Consider the following 20,685-nt stretch of genomic DNA (forward strand, 5'->3'; position numbering starts at 1 on the left):
TCAATGAGGATCTTGGATTGACAAGTTCGTCGGTTGTGGATGAAAGATGTGGCTTCAGTAAAGGTTCTATAGTGGAACCAAAAGTCCAGAGAAGCTATTTGGGAAGCCGAGGAGGACATAAAGTCCAAGTATCTGTTCCTATTCCCTATTCTAGAAATTTATGCTTGAGGTATCTGTTGTTTTTAGCATCTTTGTTTTCTTTCCCTTTTAATGGTAGATTATGAATTCCGTGTTGTTTTGTTTTCTGTCTTAAAGGTAAGAGTAGAGGTGTGTAAAATCTAAATTGTGCTTGTATTGTCTCATTCCATCATTCGAGGATGAATGATCCTATGTGGGGGAAACTAAAATTCCCCAAACTTTGGCCCTTACAAAATCCTTGAGTCTTGAAGCTTCTATTCATCATACGACACACACCACAAGTTGTATGGTGTAGTGACTGGTATAGGGACACTAGTCATATATTGGTCAGTGTGTTGCTGGCCAAGTTCTATCTTTGTTACAATAGACTCCATAAGAGTTGTATGTTGATGTAACGACAAGGTTGAGTCCAATCGTATGTTTTCTAATGTCTAGCCCTTGATGTTTTGACTTAGATATGACTGAATGGTACTGGTGATATGGTATGGTGATGAGTTGGGCAAGGGAGTTATATCTTGGATAGAATGTAGTGTCTAACTTTCTATTCTTGTACTGACTTTAGGGTACCACTCATATGTTGTGGTGATGAGTTGGATGGTCTAATCGTACCCACCTGCAAGTTTTCCACAGCTCCTAAGCTTAGGGTATTTTGGATATTTTTATCCCAAGCTCTTAAGACCCTACATCATAAATACTTATTGGGCGTTCAATCTAAACTTTAGAAGATCAAACACTTTCTAAAATCTCTCAAAAACTTCTTAAGAAAGATTAGGCTAGGGTTTCTTCAAGGTGGTCATCTAGAGGCTTAAGGATAAAAATCTCTCTGTGAATCTTCATAACTCAGGCATATGACTTTTTCTTCATTGTTAGTTCAAAAAACTCATGTACTTTAAACATTGTTCATGAATCATTAATGGTGGTTTTGAAACTCATGGTTGAGGGTTTGAATGCATAATGTTGAGCATTGTTTTCTCGTGTTTTAAATTATTTTTATACAAGTCTCAATAAGTGTTTTGCACATGTGGTTGCATTGGAATTGTGGTTTAATGAATGGGTCATATTTAACCCTGATGTTTTTGGCTCGAATAATAGTTTGACGATGGTATGCCCTCAATCTATTTGTGAAAATGCTAATGAGAAAAATCTTGTCACATATAAATTGTGTTTTGAACTAAGGAATTAGCCAATGAATGATGATGATTGGTGAATGGTTTTATGAAGGTCTTGTTGGCCATAAATTGATTTGAATTATGACCTTGGTGGTTTAATTGGCTTAATGGGTTCGAGTCCCTAAATGTTGATTGAATTGATGTGTGGGTTTAGAAATGGGTTCTAGTCCCAAAGTCGATTTATAATGGTTATGGAATGTTGTACGTTTGAAAGTGGGGTTGATATGATGGTAATTTTATAATTTTTAGGTTAGGAATAAGTGTGAGATGTTCTTATTGGTGCTATAGTTGACAACATGATGCAAGCATTTTAGTTACAAGAGCATGTTGATTATATGCGTTACTACCAATAGGATGCCTTTGGTAGTAATAGGATTAATGGTTTTCTTTGTGTGTAATGAATATTTTACTTCAGCTTTAAAGTAGGATATATAGCCTGATCGTTAAAGTAGAGTCTGAAGGACTAACACTGGAGGCTGCACTAGCCGGTGCAGGTGTCTATATGATTAGGAGGTTTTAGCCTGAATGAATATACGAATGGGATGTTTGAGTCCCCCATGTTGTATACATTGGTGCTTAAGTCACCTTGATTATGCCGGGAGGTTGCATTTCCCCATAAAGTCATATACGGATATGGATATTCTATGGTTTGTGTGGCCACACGCACTGGGCATTTCCAGCTAAGGGAGAGCTGGGCCATATAGCCCATAGGTTCTTTGTTATATGACGGTTATGCTACACAACCCAGGTTAAGGTTTTCAAAGTTCATGCTAAACCTTGTTCCTTATCATGGCATGATATATATATATGTATATATATATGTATATGATTGCATATGATGATTTGACTTAGTTTGTTAGTGATGGCATTATTTTATTCCTCTATCCCTGAGTTATATGCTAGCGCTATAACCACTAATTATCTCCGGATGTTGTTTCCCTATGCGATGCAAGTACCTAAACTTTTTCCACTTTTCCTGTGTAGTGATCAGGTGTTCGAGTAGTTTGCGAGTTGACATTGAAGTGGTGAGTTTCCATACTATGGAAGGCTTCACTTTATGGTCCTTATATTCTATCCCAAGTTAGACTTTGTTGTTGGCTATTGTCGAGGACATGTACTGATATTTTATTGACTTGGGATATATACAGGCTTTGTTGGATTGTTGTGGACTTAGGTGTGTTAGTTTGGTTGGATGTTTTGCGATGGATGGTTGTATGGTTATCGGTGGTTGGTATAGACTTATCATGAATTGTTAGTAGTCTTATTGTTCACCATCTTCTTATATGTTAGTAATTTATCCGACCTTTGAGATAGTTATGCTAAATAGGTAAGGTGAAGGGGATGATCTCTGATCCACATGGAACTTGAGATACCCATCACGGACAGGCTCTGGTCCGGGTCGTGATAAAATTGCAAGTAAGTGGCATACCTCTTAATTGTATAATTTCTCACGTATTGAGACACCGTTAGTATATGGTTTTTGGGTCAAGGTTGTTGACTAGTTTTTTATATTAGTCATGCTATTGACCTGAGTTGCTATTTATTTAACTTGTACCTGAAAAAAACTTTATGGTCTCATTGAGAATGTTGTCTATTCAAATTCAAGATATATTTCTTGAAAGGTTCTCACTAATATGTTTGTGGCATTATTATGATCTTGATCTACCGGTTGATATCATTGAGGTTGATAAACAGGGTGTAGTCATATTGCCACTTAATTTCTCATAACCTTGAATGAATATCGAACTACTAGGTTGTTAATGTTTAACCAAAATATAAGTTCAAGGTTCAGTATTGCATGAGGTCTAAAATAATAATTTTTGAAGGGCGGGAAATCATTGAAGCTAAGTATGGATGAGTTCATATTTTATTTTAAAATAATGCCTGACTTGATGACACATATTTTAATGGGTGATTAGAGTTAAATAATATAGGAAAAAGTTGTCTCACGATTAGTAATGCTAGTAAAGCTAAGAAAGGTGAAGAATTAGGGGACAAAGGTTCTTGACTAAATAAACTTTTAAGTTACATGTTTTTTTGGATACTTATGTAAGTTTTATGTACTTTAATTTGGGTCAACCAATGATGATTAGCACTACGTGTTGCATGTACTGATACTACTCTTGCTATACCCATTTCTGGGTGTAGTCTAGTTGCAGGATAAGTAGATATTTCAGGATCAGTAGATGTTTCAATCTTGAGATGGTAGGGATCTCCAACAGCTTCTATCATTATTTCTTATGGTGGAAGTTGGGTCATGTGTATTATTCCACATTTTCTCATAGTTACTCTTGAACCTATTTAGACTAGGTCCTTGAAAAAGGTAGTCATTATTGTATTTTATGTTTTAAAACTAGTTATAATGGATAAAGATATTTTATTTGTTCTTAATGACTTCCGTATTCATTTCAATTGGGTGACATTCCGCAATAGGGGAAACACAAGTCAAAGTATCAATACATTAAAAAGGGGGAATTGAGCTAACATACACCATGTACCTAGGTAGATGCCCCATCATCATCATGGGTTTGTCTAGTCATGGACTTCCGCATTACTCAAGAATGAAAACTCTTGCATATCCTCTTGATCCCGCTTGGTATGTTCCTAGTTAGGTACAACACACTTGAACATGACCTTGACTATCTTCCACATATGTGCAAGTATGCAGCCCCAAGAGTGTCTCCTTATTTTTTTCTGCTCGAGCTTTCTACCAATCACTGCATAATCCTAGGAAGTAGAAGGTAGGGATGTGGAGCTGGAAGGGGATATACCCTGGGGAGTAAAATAGGCATGCTCCATATATTTTCTAATGACAACCATGTCCATCTCTAGGTGGGTGCTAGAAATCTGGGGCTAGAAGGGAAGGGCAATGTCATCATCACTATCGTCCTCTTCTGTGGACCTACTACTCTTTGCTTCACCCACTTTTTGTTTGTTCTTGTGATTTGATGAGACCACCTTTACTATTGGGGATGTAAGGATGTGTCCATATCTATATCCCAATTAGTGTCCTCTCTGGTCACCCCTATATACCTGCATAGCTTAGAGACCAATCTAGGAAGGTAGAGCTCTTCTTGTTGCCTCAGTAGAAGTCCTTCCACTCTATCTATTTATATAACCCTACACTAAAATTCCTGTCTGGGATAGGCCACCACTAGGCCCAATAATAGGTAATGTAAAAAGAGTTTCTCGATGGATGAATCCTCTAGGATACCAGATTCAGCCACCCCTAAGCATCAATAATGAAATAAGTGCTCCTCATCCCGTCAGTAGTGAGCCAATAGATCTGGTCCCTGTCATCCTCTGTAGTCTATGTGTCCCACAGGAATTTTATGTCCATCTCATGTGTGTTTGCCAGATACTCAACTTTAGAGATATTCAAAACCCGAGCACCTTATTTATGGTAGTAGTAACCAGAGGGACATCCACTTCCCTAATGCTGATTGTGAGGTTGGGGTCTTCCTAAAGCATGGTAGAGAGTAAGGAATATAATCCTTAACTCATCCATGAACCTAGTCATAGGAGTCGCCATGAGCCACATCCAACCAAACTCTTGAAGCCAATTGCAGAATTTAGGTGCCTTGTCTTCCATCCCCTTCATCACAAATCCCCACTCATAAAAAACTCCCATCCTCCAGTAGTCCCAAAATCTCTCCCTACAGTTTTCATTGGGGAATCTCACCAAGATGGAATCATCTTCTTAATTTATAGCCTTGGGGTAGTAAATCTAAAAATAATTATAAAAAAAACAAGTTAGTACTCATAGAATTATCTAGGGAAATTAAATTTTAGAAAAAGGCCAAGTCTGAGTTTTAGCTGAGAGGCTACTTTGTGCACCCTCCCGCTATAGTGGGCGGCATCCCGCTGCTATGAAATCAATACACCAAGAATTTTATGCTATAGTGGGTTTGGCCTAGTAGGATGAGGATTCTATAGCAGTTTTTGTCATCCCAAAACCTCAAAAGGTGCGTTAATGGCATCTCTTTAAAGAGAACCCCAAATTTGACATTCCAATCATGGATCAGCGTAAGGAAAATATCCTAGAACTAGTATATGCAAAAATTTCATCATGATAACTCCTAAACCATGCCCAAATATTCAAGATAAACCTAAGAATGACCTTTCACATTTCTCACTAACCTAAGCCTTATTTGGTCATGAATCTAATAATTCTTACCCCTAGAATGCTATACAAATGTTATAAATGTAAAAGAAGCACCCATGCTTCAATATTTACCTCAAATTAAGCACTGATTTTGAATTCAAAAACGAACCCTAAAGCCTATTCTTTTCTAAAAATTCAAGTGTAAATCCTGTAAAAATGCGGGTAACAAAGTAAAAAGATGAAGTATAGTGATAATTACCATGTTTTTGAAATTGGAAGCAAAGTGATAAGGAAATTAAGGGAGCTTTAGATGAAAGGAGGATAAAATGGGCATGAAATTTATTTCTCACCCCCATTAAACTATTTAATCCTACTATAATAATGCCACTATGGCAGGAATATATAGATCTAATCTCTTGAGGTAAATACAGGAATTTTTTTCTTTTATGTTCTAAATTTTTTTTTTTAATATATTGGAAATGCCCCGAACACCTTTGGCTACTCAAATCATATTCTTCTCCTAGTAGGTTCATGAAAAATATAAGTAAGGAAGTTTACTAATGGAGTATAGTAGTAATAATGTATAGCTTAAGAATTTAGTACGCAAGAGAAACGAAATTTCAATGATCCACTTAAGTGTTGTAATTACATAGTTGTTGAGTGTTAAGGTCCAAGTGAAATTCACACCATTCTATTTTTACCATGATCATTTGAGTATAAATGATGGGTAAATTAGTATCTACTATAACGACCTATTTTATTGTTACTAAAAGGAACCTCGACTATGGGAATGGGGTACGTGGATTTTGGAATATGGTCTCATAATTGTACGAATTAACCTAGAAAAAACTTTGGAATTTTGCAATTGCAGGTAAAACTTCTTTCATCCCTCCATACAGAGAATTTTTCCACTATAGAAAATTGTGGTAGCGGCCAATCGATCGCTATAGCTGGATGCCCAAGGAAGAAACTAGGCTCCATTTTATTAGTTTTACTTCTTATCTTTAGTTGTAAAATGGATGAATGAGGCTTCTAAACCCCACCAGGGTTGCCTCATGGCCATAGAGCATTGGAAAGGGGGAATATGCTTGAATGTGGTAAAATCCATGGTTTTGTCATGGACTCTATGCTGGAAATCACTAGCATGGAGTCAAAAGCTCATGCTCATGCCTCTGTAGTAGCTTCTTAGCACCAATGTATGTTAGGTTTTACTATGTAGTTTAGACCTAGATTATAAAGCATAAGCATGACATAGATTTATAGGAAAATTTATGTTTAGGTTATCAAGCATAGTGTTGGGATAGATAAAAAAGGTAAAATCCATCTTTTTGAAAGAAAAATTTATATTACCTATAATATTGAAATTTACCAACTAATTTATGTGCATTGTTATTGATGTTTATTCCTTGAATTTTAAAAATATGTGGTACTCAAAAAATCATTTAGAAACTAATAAATTACTAATTAGTGGTGGTTAGAATCTATGGTGGTAACCAGAGGAATGGTAGTATTGTAAAGGTATTAGTGTTAAGATGGAAGGTCAGGTATACTATGGTGAGACCATAAGTATGGATGTATATTGTAGACCTTGAAAGTCCTTGACAAGCCCTCCGGTGATATATGGATTATAGGATAGATTTAATGTAGTCAGAATAGAACTTTATTTATGTTTGCAAGTTAGCTGTTGCTTTGTATGCTTGTTGAAATGCATGTTTAAGGATAGTGAATTACCAGTTGATATCCTATGGGTTAATCATATGTTATAAGGTTATACTAAATGAATTATTTATTATGCAACTATGGTTGTTGTTTTCATTGGGGTTGTGATTGTTGTGATTTTATATTGATTATTACGGGATGTATCGATATTGGGACATCTCCACAGGTTTCAACTTTATTCTTATGGGATGTACTGGTATTTGGACATCTTCAGTGGATTTCGTAATATAAGGTTGGTAGGCATTAGATGTTTGGTATTTTTGGTATAAAGATAAATCCCATACCCTACAATTCATGGCTAGTTGGCGACCTTAAGACCCTTAGAATATGTGTACAACATATTTTTCAGTGTGACGGTTCCTTGAGTGAATCAACTTTATCTTCTTACTTTTTATATTTGGTTTCTTGAGTGAATCGGGTTTCTCTATTTATTTATCATATTTGGTTTCTTAAGTGAACCTAGTTTAGGTGTGAAACACCCCTAATTTTGGTCCTTGAAAATTCCTTGACCTTTGAGCTCATTGCCCAGACTACAACTCTCCCTACGAGTCTTAGGGTGTCTTGACGGGTCATAGGATCCAAGTCATAAGGTGCCCAGTGATATTTGACTGAGTTATTGCCTTGGTGATGACTTGAGGTCATGATTCATAATGACTCCATACGAGTTTTAAGGTCGAAATTATAGGGTGTTAAGTGTATTCCATAATAGTTTTTGTCTTGATCATGAGTGGAGCATACGAGTCATAATGTATAGCTATGATTCATATAGTAGGACTTATAATCAGACCAGTGTGCATTGTCCATCCTATGATTGGATCTCATGAGTCATAGGGTGACTCTGCGAGTCGTAAGGCTACCCGTAAGGACTGGCGATGATTTTCAGCTTTATTCAAAGGGGCAATTTAGTCAATTCACTTACACCCAAATAAAACCTCTATCCATAAAACACCTTTGGGGATTTATTTTCATCCTTTAGCAAATCAAAACACTATCAAATCTCTCTCAAATTCTCTCAAGCAAGAGAATTAGGGTTTCCAAGAGGTTGATTAATTAGAGCTTCCAAGGGAAAATTCTCTCCATAATTCTTGATATTTCTGGCATGTGACTCTACCCTTAAACTTGTTTTTCTGATGGCATTAAATTACATGATTGTTTATGTGGATTTGAACAAGGGTTTTGACGTAGGTTGAGGATTTTGTTATGATAGACTCTTTACTTGATTTCCCAAGATTTATTTTGCATTATTCATGCTCTATTAATGATTTTGAACTTGTGAGGTGGATGAGAATGGTAAATAAACTAAGGGGTCATGGTTATCCCAAATTTGATGATTTTTCCTTGATATATGGTTTTGGAAATTATGTTCCCTCAATCCAAACAATGAAATTGGTATTGAATATGGTCTGTCACATGGTTTGACTTTTCCACTTATACAAATGCATTGGCATAAAAATTTAATGATCCACAGATTGATTCTATTGAATCTTGGGGTTTGTTGATTACTCGTATGAATGAATAAATAAACCCAGAGGGGTTATGAGTTTCCCCATGTGAATGGTTAATTGTTATGGAATGATAATATTAACTTGCAAGTGAGGTCGGTATGACCATACTAACGGGATGCCTTAATGAATGAATTTGTTTAATTAATAGGAATGTGTGATAAATGTTTTTAATTGGGCTTAAGAGATGGTTCTCTAGCCTGTCCGTGAAAGTGGAGGTCCTAAGGGATCAATACTGGAAACTACAATTGCCGATGTAGGGGTTTAAATGTCTGGGAGGTTTGAGTCCCCCTTATTTTATGGTTGGGAGGTTCGAGTTCCCCATGTTACATGATTTGGTGCTTAAGTCACTATGATATGTACTAGGAGATTCGATTCCTCCATAAGGAATATGCACATATAATCATCCTTTAGTTCCTATAGCTTAACATACTGGGGCCCTTCCATCAAGGAGAATCTGGGCCCATATAGCCCATGGGTACCTTATTATGATGTTATGCTACACAGCCCATGCTAAGATTTTAAAAGTCACGTTAAGCCTTGTTACCTACCCCAATATGCGATATGTATATGTTTTTGCATATGGTTATGTCATGACCTAAACCAGGGTCAGGCCGTGATAGGTATCTCAAGTCCCACATGGATCAGAGACCACCCCTACACCTAACCAAGTAAACACAACATCCCCAATGTTGGATGAATTTCAAACATATAACAAAATAGCATAAGAATAAGCTTAGTGATATTTAAATCATGTGTATAACCGAAAACTGGTAACTAGCCAAACAACCTAGCAATATCACCCAAGTCCACAGTAATCTAAAAAGCCTTCAAATAGAAGAATCAAAATTAGTCTTGGTCGGGACAAGTCCCTAACTTTGACAATGAAAATGATAATATTAATGATAATGAAACTCTTAATTTTAATCTATTATAAGAAATAATGAAATGTCTATGCCTTTCAGAGGATATAGGCTCACCACTTTGCCACAACAAACTGAAGAACCGAGCCAATCTAGCTAACTCTGTGCAGGAAAAGTAAAAGTATCTCTGGTGCCTAAATCACGAGAAAATACAACATTCGGAGACGATTAGTGGGGTGAACACTAGCATGTATATTAGGGATTAGGATAACATAATGTCGTGATCAACAATTCAAAATCAATCAAATTCAATGTGCATAATCAAATGCATATACATATATATATATCACCCGCTGCGATAGCGGACAAGGCTTAACATGCACTTTAAAACTTTAGCCTGGATTATGTAGCTCAACCATCATAACATAAGAAGGCACCCACGGGCTATATGGGCCCAACACTCCCCCAGCCTGTAGGGCCCTAGTGCGTGTGGCCGTATGATCCAGATGGTATACATATGCACTATGGAGGACTCAAACCTCTCGTCACATCAAGGTGAAACAACCACCCAACTAGGTAATATAATATAAGGGACTCAAACTTCCCAATCATTTGAAATTAATAAAGGTGACTCGCACTACCTAGTCATATAGACCTCTATGTTGGCAACCATAGTTTATGGTATTGGTCCCTCAGGACCTCATTTTTCACGACTCAGCTACATAATCCTAATTAGAGCACAATTAAATCAATTATCACACATTCCCATTCATTGAACCATGATACACATTTAGTCTACATTGTTGGTATCATCATACCAACTACACTTGGAAGGTAGCATAAAAATTCCAAAAAAACATCATTATTTGGGAAAATTAATGGCATCTTATGGCTAAATTATACATAAGCTTGGGGAGTTACACAACCCATAAGGTTCAATTCAAAATCATTTTTCTTTAATAACCTTTCATATCATGCAATAATTCAAAAGTAGTTAAATGAGAACATTTTCATACTCCAAAACTAATTTCACAATATAGGGTTGAGGTCATAACCACTTCAAAGGTCATAAGTTGAGGAAATCACAGTCCCCTAGTTTATTCACCATACCTATGCACCTCATAGGTTCAAAAACCATATTTAAAGCATGAATAATCATGCGTAAACCATGGGAAACATTATTCAACAAAACGCATTCAAAAACCTCAACCCATATTTCAAAACCAATATCAATACCATATGAACATCACTTCAAAAAATATGCTTTTAACAAATTAGAAATTAGGGAAGAGTGACATGCTTGAAATACCCAAAATTATGGAGAGAATTCAACCCTTGATCCCTTATATGACCTACTTCTCGAAAATCCTAAGTATCTTGCTTGAGAGACTTGAGAGAGTTGTGAGAGTGTTTGATTATGTTATAACTGAAATATAACCCCTTTTAGTACTTTATGAACATGGGGATTTAATTGGGTAAGAAAGGAATTGTCCAAAGTGCCCTCAAATTAAAAGATAGAGTTTAGACGTCAGTGACTATGGGGCACTATACGACTCATAGGGACTCTTTATGACTCGTCACTATGAGTCATAGCCAAGAGAGTCTCTAGGACACTCACACACTGTTTACCCTACTGCTTAACTAATACTTCTTGTAATTGGACCCTATTAATCTGGTCTAGTCATAATCAAAATTGAACCAACTTGGGGTATACACTGGACATCCTATGATTCACTCCCAATGACTCATAGAGAGTCCTAATGGCTCTTAGTGAGCCACTCCTACTCAAAGAAGAACATAGTCGCACACACACTATTTAAGTTATGATTGGGTCCAACGACTCATCAAGACTCCCTACGACTCATAGTGTAGGTCGTAGTTTTGACCATGAGGATAAAATTTCAGAAATTTTCAAGGATAAAAAAACCCAAGGCGTTACATACTCCGTTCCAGGATCATTCTTCCTCAAATTATGGGTCAAGGAATATGTTGGTATGATTTAATACCGAAGAACTCCCACACTTGCCTTTAACAAAGACAGAAAACAAAGACATCAAGGATTTTACATTTTCCTTTAACAAAGTCAGGAAACAAAGGTGCTAATGAATACACATACCTTAAGAGCGATTATTTGGAGTGGGAAAAAAGAATGGTACTTGGAATGCATGTCCTCTTTATCTTCCAAAGTAGCTTCCTCAAACTTTTGGTTGCTACAAAGAACCTTTACTGAAGCCACGTCCTTTGTCCACAACCGATGGACTTGGAGATCCAAGATCTCCACCAAAACTTCCTCATATGACATGGAATTTGAAATGGCCACACCTTATAAAGGAACAACCAACAGAGGATCACCCACACACTTCTTCAATATCAAAAAATGGAAGACCGAATAAATGGAACCTAAGCTAGAAGGCAATTCTAATTCATAGGCAACATTGACAACCCTCTTCAAAACCAAATATGGACAAACATAATGAGAACTGAGCTTTCCTTTCTTCCCAAACTACATCACTCCCTTCATGGAAGATACTTTCCAGAACACCCAATCACTAATATTAAATTCCAATTCCCTTTGCCTTATGTTTTCATAGGATTTTTGGCGACTTTGGGCGCTTTTAATCCTATCCAAATCACCTTCACCTTCTCCATGTCTTGGTGAACCAAATTAGGGACAAATAACTTATTTTCACCAACCTCAAACCACCCAATAGGAGACCTACACCTTCTACCTTATAAGGCCTCAAACGAAGCCATACCAATGCTAGAGTGATAATTATTGTTGTAGGTAAATTCTATGGGAGGTAAGTGGTAAACCAACAACCACCATAATCAAATACACAAGCCTAAAGTATATCTTTCAAGGCCTAAAATATCCTTTTTGCTTGCCCATCCAACTGCGGGTATAAAGCATTACTAAGGGTTACCTTAATCCCCAAACTTCCTTGGAATTACCTCCAAAAGTGAGATGAGAACTGAGTACCTCGATCGAAAATGATAGATACTGGTGCACTATTCAACTTCACTAACTCTTAGGTATACAACTTCGCATATTCCTCAGTAGAAAAATTTGTCCTTACAAGCAAGAAATCAACGAAATTAGTCATTGTATCCTCTATGAACCAATCGAATCAAATTACTGATGAGACCACGGAACACCGATAACAAAATCCATATTAATTATTTTTAATTTCTATATCGACAACTTAATCTCTTCAGTCAACCCACCAGTCCTCATTTGCTCCATCTTCACTTGCTGACATACCATACACTTAGATATAACATTGGCCACATCCCGCTTCATATTATTCGACCAATAAATCTCCTTGAGATCGTGATCCATTTTTGTTGAACCAGGATGAACCGTATAATGAGACACATGAGTTTCGACCAAGATTCTTTCCTGTAACCCATCAATATTGGGAACATATAATCAATATTGGTACCTCAGGATACCATCACCACCAATATCAAAAACCATCACCATCTACCTACCCACATCATTCTTGATTTGCATCAAGATAGGGTCTAACACATGCTTCTCTTCACCTCAACACCAAGAGATGACTTTTATACCTTTTGAACAATCACGCCACCATCTTCAAAATCCAAGAGATAGACTCCTAGATTATCGAAATAGTGAATATCCTTCACTAAATCCTACTTCTCCTCGTCCACATGAGATAAAATTCCTATGGAAAACCTGCTAACAACATCAACAACCATGTTAGCTTTACCTAGGTAATAGTGGAGACTCATGTCATAGTCCTTTAGCAAATCCAGCCACCTCCTTTTCCTAAGATTTAGCTCTTTCTGAGTGAACACGTATTGCAGGATCGTATGATCAGAATAAATGTCTATATCAACCCCATACAAATAATATCGCCAGATTTTTAATGCAAAAGCCACTGCTAACAATTCCAAATCACGAGTTAGATAATTCTTCTTATGAACTTTAGGCCATCTAGAAGCATATAGAACCACCATGCCATGCTGCATCAACACATAACCTAATCCCACCAGGAATATATCACAATAGAACACAAAACCATCAGTACCCTCAGATAGTGTCAAGAACAGATCCAAAGTTAACTTATCCTTTAACTTCTCGAAACTACCATCTCAAGCATTAGACCATAAGAACTTTACCTTTTTCTGAGTTAACTTAGTCAATGGGGTAGCGATAGAAGAGAAACTTTCCATAAACCTCCTATAATGTCCAGCTAAACCCAAGAAGCTCTGAATATTGATTGAAGTCATGGGTCTAGGCCACTTCTTAACCACTGTATATTCTGTAGATCCACCATGATCCTTTCACTAGAAACAACATGACCTAGATAAGTCACAAAATCTAACCATAACTCACACTTTGAGAACTTTACATACAACCACTGATTTTGTAAGGTTAGTAACACAAGATGTAGTTGATGAACATTATCTGCCTCACTCTTCAAATACATAAGAGTATCACCAATAAATACAATGAAAAAATGTCCAAATACAGATAGAAAAACCGATTCATAAGATCTATAAATGCCGGTAGAGCATTAGTCAAACTAAAGGATATCACCAAAAACTCAAAATGACCATAACAGGCTCAAAAAGAATCCTTAGGGATATTCGGCTCATTAATCTTCAACTTATGGTACCCAAATGAAAGATAAATCTTAGAAAAGAACTTAGCACCTTGAAGCTAATCAAAGAGATCATCAATTCTTAGAAAGGGATACTTATTCTTCACGGTCACCATATTAATTGGCGGTAATCTATATACCTCCGAAGGGAAGCATCCTTCTTACATACTAAAGGAATTGGAGCACTCCATAGAGACACACACCAGATAAAACCCTTATCTAGAAGATATTTCAACAGCTCCTTGAGTTCCTTCAACTCAGCCGGGGTTATTCTATAAGGAGGGATAGAAATAGCACAAATGTCTGGAAGAAGATCAATCCTAAAATCAATTTCTCTATCATGAGGAATACCAACAAGATCATTAGGTAACACCTTGAGAAAATTCACAGACTATAGGGAAAGTCTGCAAAGAAGGACCTTTGAATATAGAATCCTTAACCTGCACTAGAGGCACCCTTTAGAAACCAATTTTTGGGATTTAAGATAAGAAATTAACCTTCCCTTTGGTACTAGGGAACTTCCCACTCGATCAACCGCTTATTAAGAAAGCAAAAACTGACCCTTCGAGTCTAATAATCAAGAGATGCATAACACAAATGAAACCAACCCATCCCCAAAATCCTTTTCAGTCTAATATTTTCAACTCTATCAAATTCACCAAGGCCTCTCTACCATAGATCAACATAACACAACCCCTATAGACCATTATAGCCATAATGGAGTCACCCACTGGGGTGTACAAAGAGAAAGGATCCAAAATACACTCAAGATATAAACAAAAATGATTAGCCACATAAGGGATCACATAAGAAAGGGTAGACCCGAGATCAAGTAGACAATATACATCAGAAGAGAAAAGCTTAAGCATACCAATAACAATATCCAAGGATGTCTTAGATACCTGGTGGGTAGAAAGAACTTGCAGATGGTTTTGTCCAGTGCCATAGCTAGAAGATAAAGTAGATTTCTTTGGTACATGAGCTTATGAGGTAGCAACAAGGATCTTATTTTCTCTAGAAGCAACCCTAGAAGGACAGTCCCTCTACCTATGACCAATCTTACCATATTTGGAATAATTATTCCTCTCCTCTTCATAAATACCATAATACACCTGGCTATAAAATCTATAAGAGGGATATGATAGAAAAAACTGAGCCATGCTAGCTTAGGACTGGGAGCCTGGTGCTCTAAACCCACTATTATACTGAGAATGATGATTATCTAATGGCTTCAAAAAAGGAGAACTAGCTGTAGAGTAGGAACCAGGATTACCCTACTTCTTCTTAGACAACTTTTAAATATCTCTACCATTCTGTTACTGACATCCATCCTAATTGTGTAGTAAAGCTTCTTACTCAGTCTTTCAGTCATCTCTTCTTGCTTCTTTTTTTCCTCTTCCATATTTTGCATAGACACCATTAGTCTATAGATGTTCATATCCTTGTTCAATAAAGCGACCTTTCTCTCCAAGATTAACTCATGGGAAAACCCAGAGGCATACTTTCTCATTCTAGACCTTATGCTAGATACCAACTTTAGAGCATATCATGACAGCTAATGGAACATCAAGGTATACATCTTCAGTGTTATCTTGCCTTACTTCAAGTTTAATAATTTCTCAGCCTACACCTCCCTTAACTTTTGAGAAAAAAAGCAATCAAGAAAAGCACTAGAGAAGTCATCCCACAAAGAGGACTCAACATCTTCACCCTAGACTGATCTTACTCCTCATACCATTAGTATGCTACATCCTTCACCTAATAGGGAGAAAACTCTACATCCTCCACATCGATAGTATGCATCACATAAAAAAGCTTTTCCATCTTATTAAAAATTTTGGAGAATCTTCCTTAATATTAGAACAGGTGAAAGCCAGAGGCCCTAGCCTCATAAATTGGCCAACTCTATTGAACTCAAAGGATGGAGGAATAGAAGAAACACACTCAGTCTGAGAGCCCACCACCTAGATAAGCAATTGAATTAGATGGCAAAACTTAACACTAGATACATCAGTTTGAGGTGCTATAGCAGGGATTAGGGGAACCAGTTAATCTTCATTAGGGCAATAAAAAGCAGCAACCCTAGAATGGGTCTAAACTTTTAGAGTAGGATAAGCTCTGCCCATATTATCCTCAGACGGGATGAAAGAGTTTTCATGAGTATCAAATCATATAGGAGGAATGATTTTAAAGGAGAACCTATGGGGATTAGAGGATATTTCAATACCTTAGACTCTATAGCTCAAAATAGAATAACAAGAAAGGAAGACACTTCGAAATATCTCATAGTATCTCCATTATAAGTGTGGCATGCTACACACTAATAAAAGAGACTCTACTTAAAACAGTTTTGTAGACACCCAATGACACCAAACCTAGGCTTTCATACCAACTTTTTCATGAACCAAACTAGAGCCTAGCCGTGTGAAATACCTCAGGTTCTGGTCCTTAGAAATTTCTTGGGTTTTTTACTTTTTAGACATCATACAACTCACCATATTAGTCATATTATATTTGTATGGTTAAGGTGACCTAGTCATATATTGTCCAGTTTTGGGTGGTTGAGTTTTTGGTATGGGTATGACTAGGTGGGTATAAGTTGTATGGTTGGTAATGGGTTGTCGGGTTGGGTTTTTCTTTACTTAATCTGAAACTCAGTAACTTAACTAGGATCTGAGTACGAGAAGCTCACCATAAGTCATGAGGATAGGGTTAAAGTGGTATAGTCCAACTCATATATTGGATAGTGTCCAACCCCTCTTGATTCTATAATGGGTAAGGGTTAAGGGTACTTGTCATATACTTGGGTATGGGATGGCCTTGGTAGTCGTATGTTGGATAATGTTAGGGTTCAAGGGATGCCTAGGGTATGAGTGGTGGGTACCACTAGTATGGTAGGGTATGGTTGGAGGTGATATTGTCATACTTGCCTGTGGTTATTTTATAAAGTTTAAGATATGGGTAATCTAGATATCCCCCTCTTAACCACTTAAGACCCCATGACATAAAGAACATTTTTGGGGCTTTCTTAACCTATTTTCATTCAATTAAACTCACTCAAACACTATCAAATTTTCTCAAGTCTCTTGGGTCAAGGAAGGCTAGGGTTTCCTCAATAAGATCAATTTACGGCTAAAAAGGTTGGTTTCTTTCCATCTTTTTCATAATATAAGGAAAGTTAATCCTCCCTTATTGCTAGTTAAACTAAAGGAATAATTTAATGAATGATTTTCATGGCATAATGGTGGTATGTGATAACGCTCAACTAACACATAAATTTAAGGTCATGGCGGTCATCGTTAATATATTTACGCAAAGTTGGAGTTGGGGCCATTCCATGAGAAATAATCTGAGTGGTGACTAAATTAGTTTGGAACTATAGATACTAGCTATATCCAAACCAATAGTACAAAAAGATAAAAATGTGAGGGAGGGGTTGAAAGATATCACACTTTATATTTATTTTTGGGATTTTCTAGTAAAAATTTGGGGCTATGAATAATTAGAGTCTTAGAAATTAGGCACGTATCTTGGGATTATGATTTCCTAGGGGTAGCATATGACTGAGTGTATGATAATTTGATGCAAATTCTAAGTGTTGGTAATGTGGTAGGATAGGTTGGAAATCCGTGAGGCTAGTTTTTCAGGAAAACCCTAAGGGTATCACTAATTGACACCCCTATTTCTTGGATGGTGCGCTAAGTATATTAAACTTAAAAATCATCCTTATATCTAAGATAGTGAAAATTAGTCAACCATGCTCATAAATTGTCTATTCTTTCCTTGGTTCTCACATCCCTCTTTCAAGGATGTTATAGGTTTCTAAAGTTCACCTAAACCCCTTTTTCAAGGATGGTTTGAGCTTTCAAGAGCTTAGGATTTTCATCCATCAAACCTATTTGGGTATTTGAGGCTTTCACCCTCACATCCCAACCAAGTTACTCAAGCAATAGTACAATCCAACACAATAAACTAATAAATGCACAAACAAATCACATCTCACATATATTTACACCCTATTATAGCATAATCCCAAAAGGAAAAACTAGCTTCTCATAAGATAAATAAGTAAGGTTTTACCCAAAATCATCATTAATTTTATTTGAGAAAATCCAAGTGAATGTTACATCAAACTATGAGATTTAAAAAATCTTCAATGGGAGCTCACTAATTCTTCACTTGGAAGTGGCTCCACATATTCTTCACCCAAGATTTATACAATATTTTCTTTAACAAAAATGGAGGCTACAAACCCTAGAACAATGTTTAGAATTGGGGAAGATAGAATATATTGAATTATAGGGTTTGAGCCATTTTTTTTGTCAAATATGGGATCAGCCACGTGTATTACAGGATTGATCGTGATCGTGCTAGACTCATGCGATCGCGCCTTGTTGACTTGCTTGACTTCTGCAATCGCAATTCTCAGACCGCAACCGTTCTACCTGAGGCTATGTCCTACTCCAAGTCTTTAGCTTGACTTTCTTGCTTCCTTTTGATCATTTTAAGATCTAATCCATATCTTTCTATCTCATCAACTATGTGCCTGTAAAATATGGATATTAGTGTATTAAATCATAATTATGTCTTATTTATTCATTCAAAATATGGTAATGTGCACAAATGTTGAGTGTAAATGGGTGGTAAAATCACCACTCATCAACACCCCTAACTTAAATATTTTTCTTGTCCTCAAGCAACGCTACCTCTTACCATGAGACCAATTATATATGCCCAAACTTTATACCTTAAAGCTCATAATGACTTCGACTTAGTCACTACCACGAGTAGCTCATTACACATAGGCTAAGCATTTTTCATGACACCTCTCAACATAAATTGCCATATCTAAGGATGCACATGACTTTTAAGAGCAACCAAGCAACAATAACCAATACTCTAGAAGTGACTCACTTTTGACCAAAACTAAGCTATACTCCATTTCCCTCATTGCCCGGAAAGTGAAAAAATCACCTACCTCAAATCATTCACATACCTCCTCACAAGAAAGAAAATTCCACACACCAAGCTACCATATATGCAATAAGGGATTTAAGTGAAAAAACCATCTCTCTCATAAAAGAACTCTATTTGTTAACAAGTGTCATACCATAGGCTTGCCCCAATTTTCAATCGAAACTATAAAGAAAGTAATTGGTTGAATCCGTCTTGAGCATAGCCCCAATAGGGTAGGATATCATTTGGGAAAAACATAGCTACACCCTTCCTTGAACATCTAAATCACAGTTATTTAATCTGTCTTTTGACTATGGGCCACTCCTTTTTGTTTTTATCTCTTTTCATATGCCTATATTTTGCTTTCTTTGTTCACCCACTTTCTTTAATTTCTTTTTCTTGCAACTTTTAGGCAAGTCATTTCTTTGTTGGATCCTCTTTATTTTTCTTTTCATTTGTTTTTAATAGATAGGCATTTCGGCATTTCACTTACAACTTTATGGACACACACTTACTTCCATCAATCTTCTCCACCCCCATTTTAGGTTTTTAGCCTTAAGTTGAATTTTCAAGTTCAAGGAGGGTATGGTTTAAAACAGGGATAAAGGAATGGCCCATGGCTTGTAATGTCTTAGCCAAAGAAAGGTCAAAAGGCTCAAAGTGGGTAACTAGTGATTGGTTTTATGCATTGGTGGGATTTTTAGGATAAAGTGGCTTCCAAAACCACAAATATAACCTAAGATTATTTCTCCAACCGAATACAATCAAATTAGCCTTAAAAGACTAACAGGGCAAGTTCTAGATACACACGTATACAAGAGATATATGCAAATAACTCACCACACATGGCATGCAAAATTTTCTAAGGAAGCTCAATTTCCCATCACATTAGAGACAAAATATGAGTATCTATCACTATCCACAAGTCAAAAATTTGTGGAGCCACAAAAGGAGAAAAAGTTTGGTTACAAAGTTGCTCAGGTCCATGCCTTTTATTTTTGAAAAGTTTTGGATGGAGGGGGCTATTTATTTTACATTAGCACCATACACAATTTGCTAAACTTGGCAACTACTAAAGCCTTAGTCTCACATTTTGTCTTAATATGGGCAAACTAACCATGTGACTACTCAGACTTTGCCAATGGTGCACAATGGCACCCCAAAATTTACAATGCCATAAGTACTTAGACTTATCTTGCATTAATGACTTAGATGACATGGGTATTCAGAATTGTCCTACATCTATGGCTCAAAACCCAAACACGATGCTTTACCTATTAGAATGTCATCACTCAATCTATCATAGGACAAGGCTCGTTATGCATCGTCATACTCAAAATAAAACTAAAGTACAAAGAAAAACTAAAAATAAAACTACAGGATAATCCATGAAAATGTGGGCACCATCAGTGTTCCCAAATATGGCGTCCAAAAACAAAATAAAATGGTATCCAAAATGCCACCCAAAATAATCATAAAAATATCTAGCAACAATCCAAATAATACAAAATCTTGGGAAAAACACCTCCAACATAGAAGCTAGCAATGTCCCCACTACATGATCAATAAAGCATAAGAAAAAAGTAAGGGGTATCCCAAGAT

The sequence above is a fragment of the Capsicum annuum genome, chromosome 3 (genome assembly GCF_002878395.1).
Source record: "Capsicum annuum cultivar UCD-10X-F1 chromosome 3, UCD10Xv1.1, whole genome shotgun sequence".
Classification (NCBI taxonomy): Eukaryota; Viridiplantae; Streptophyta; class Magnoliopsida; order Solanales; family Solanaceae; genus Capsicum; species Capsicum annuum.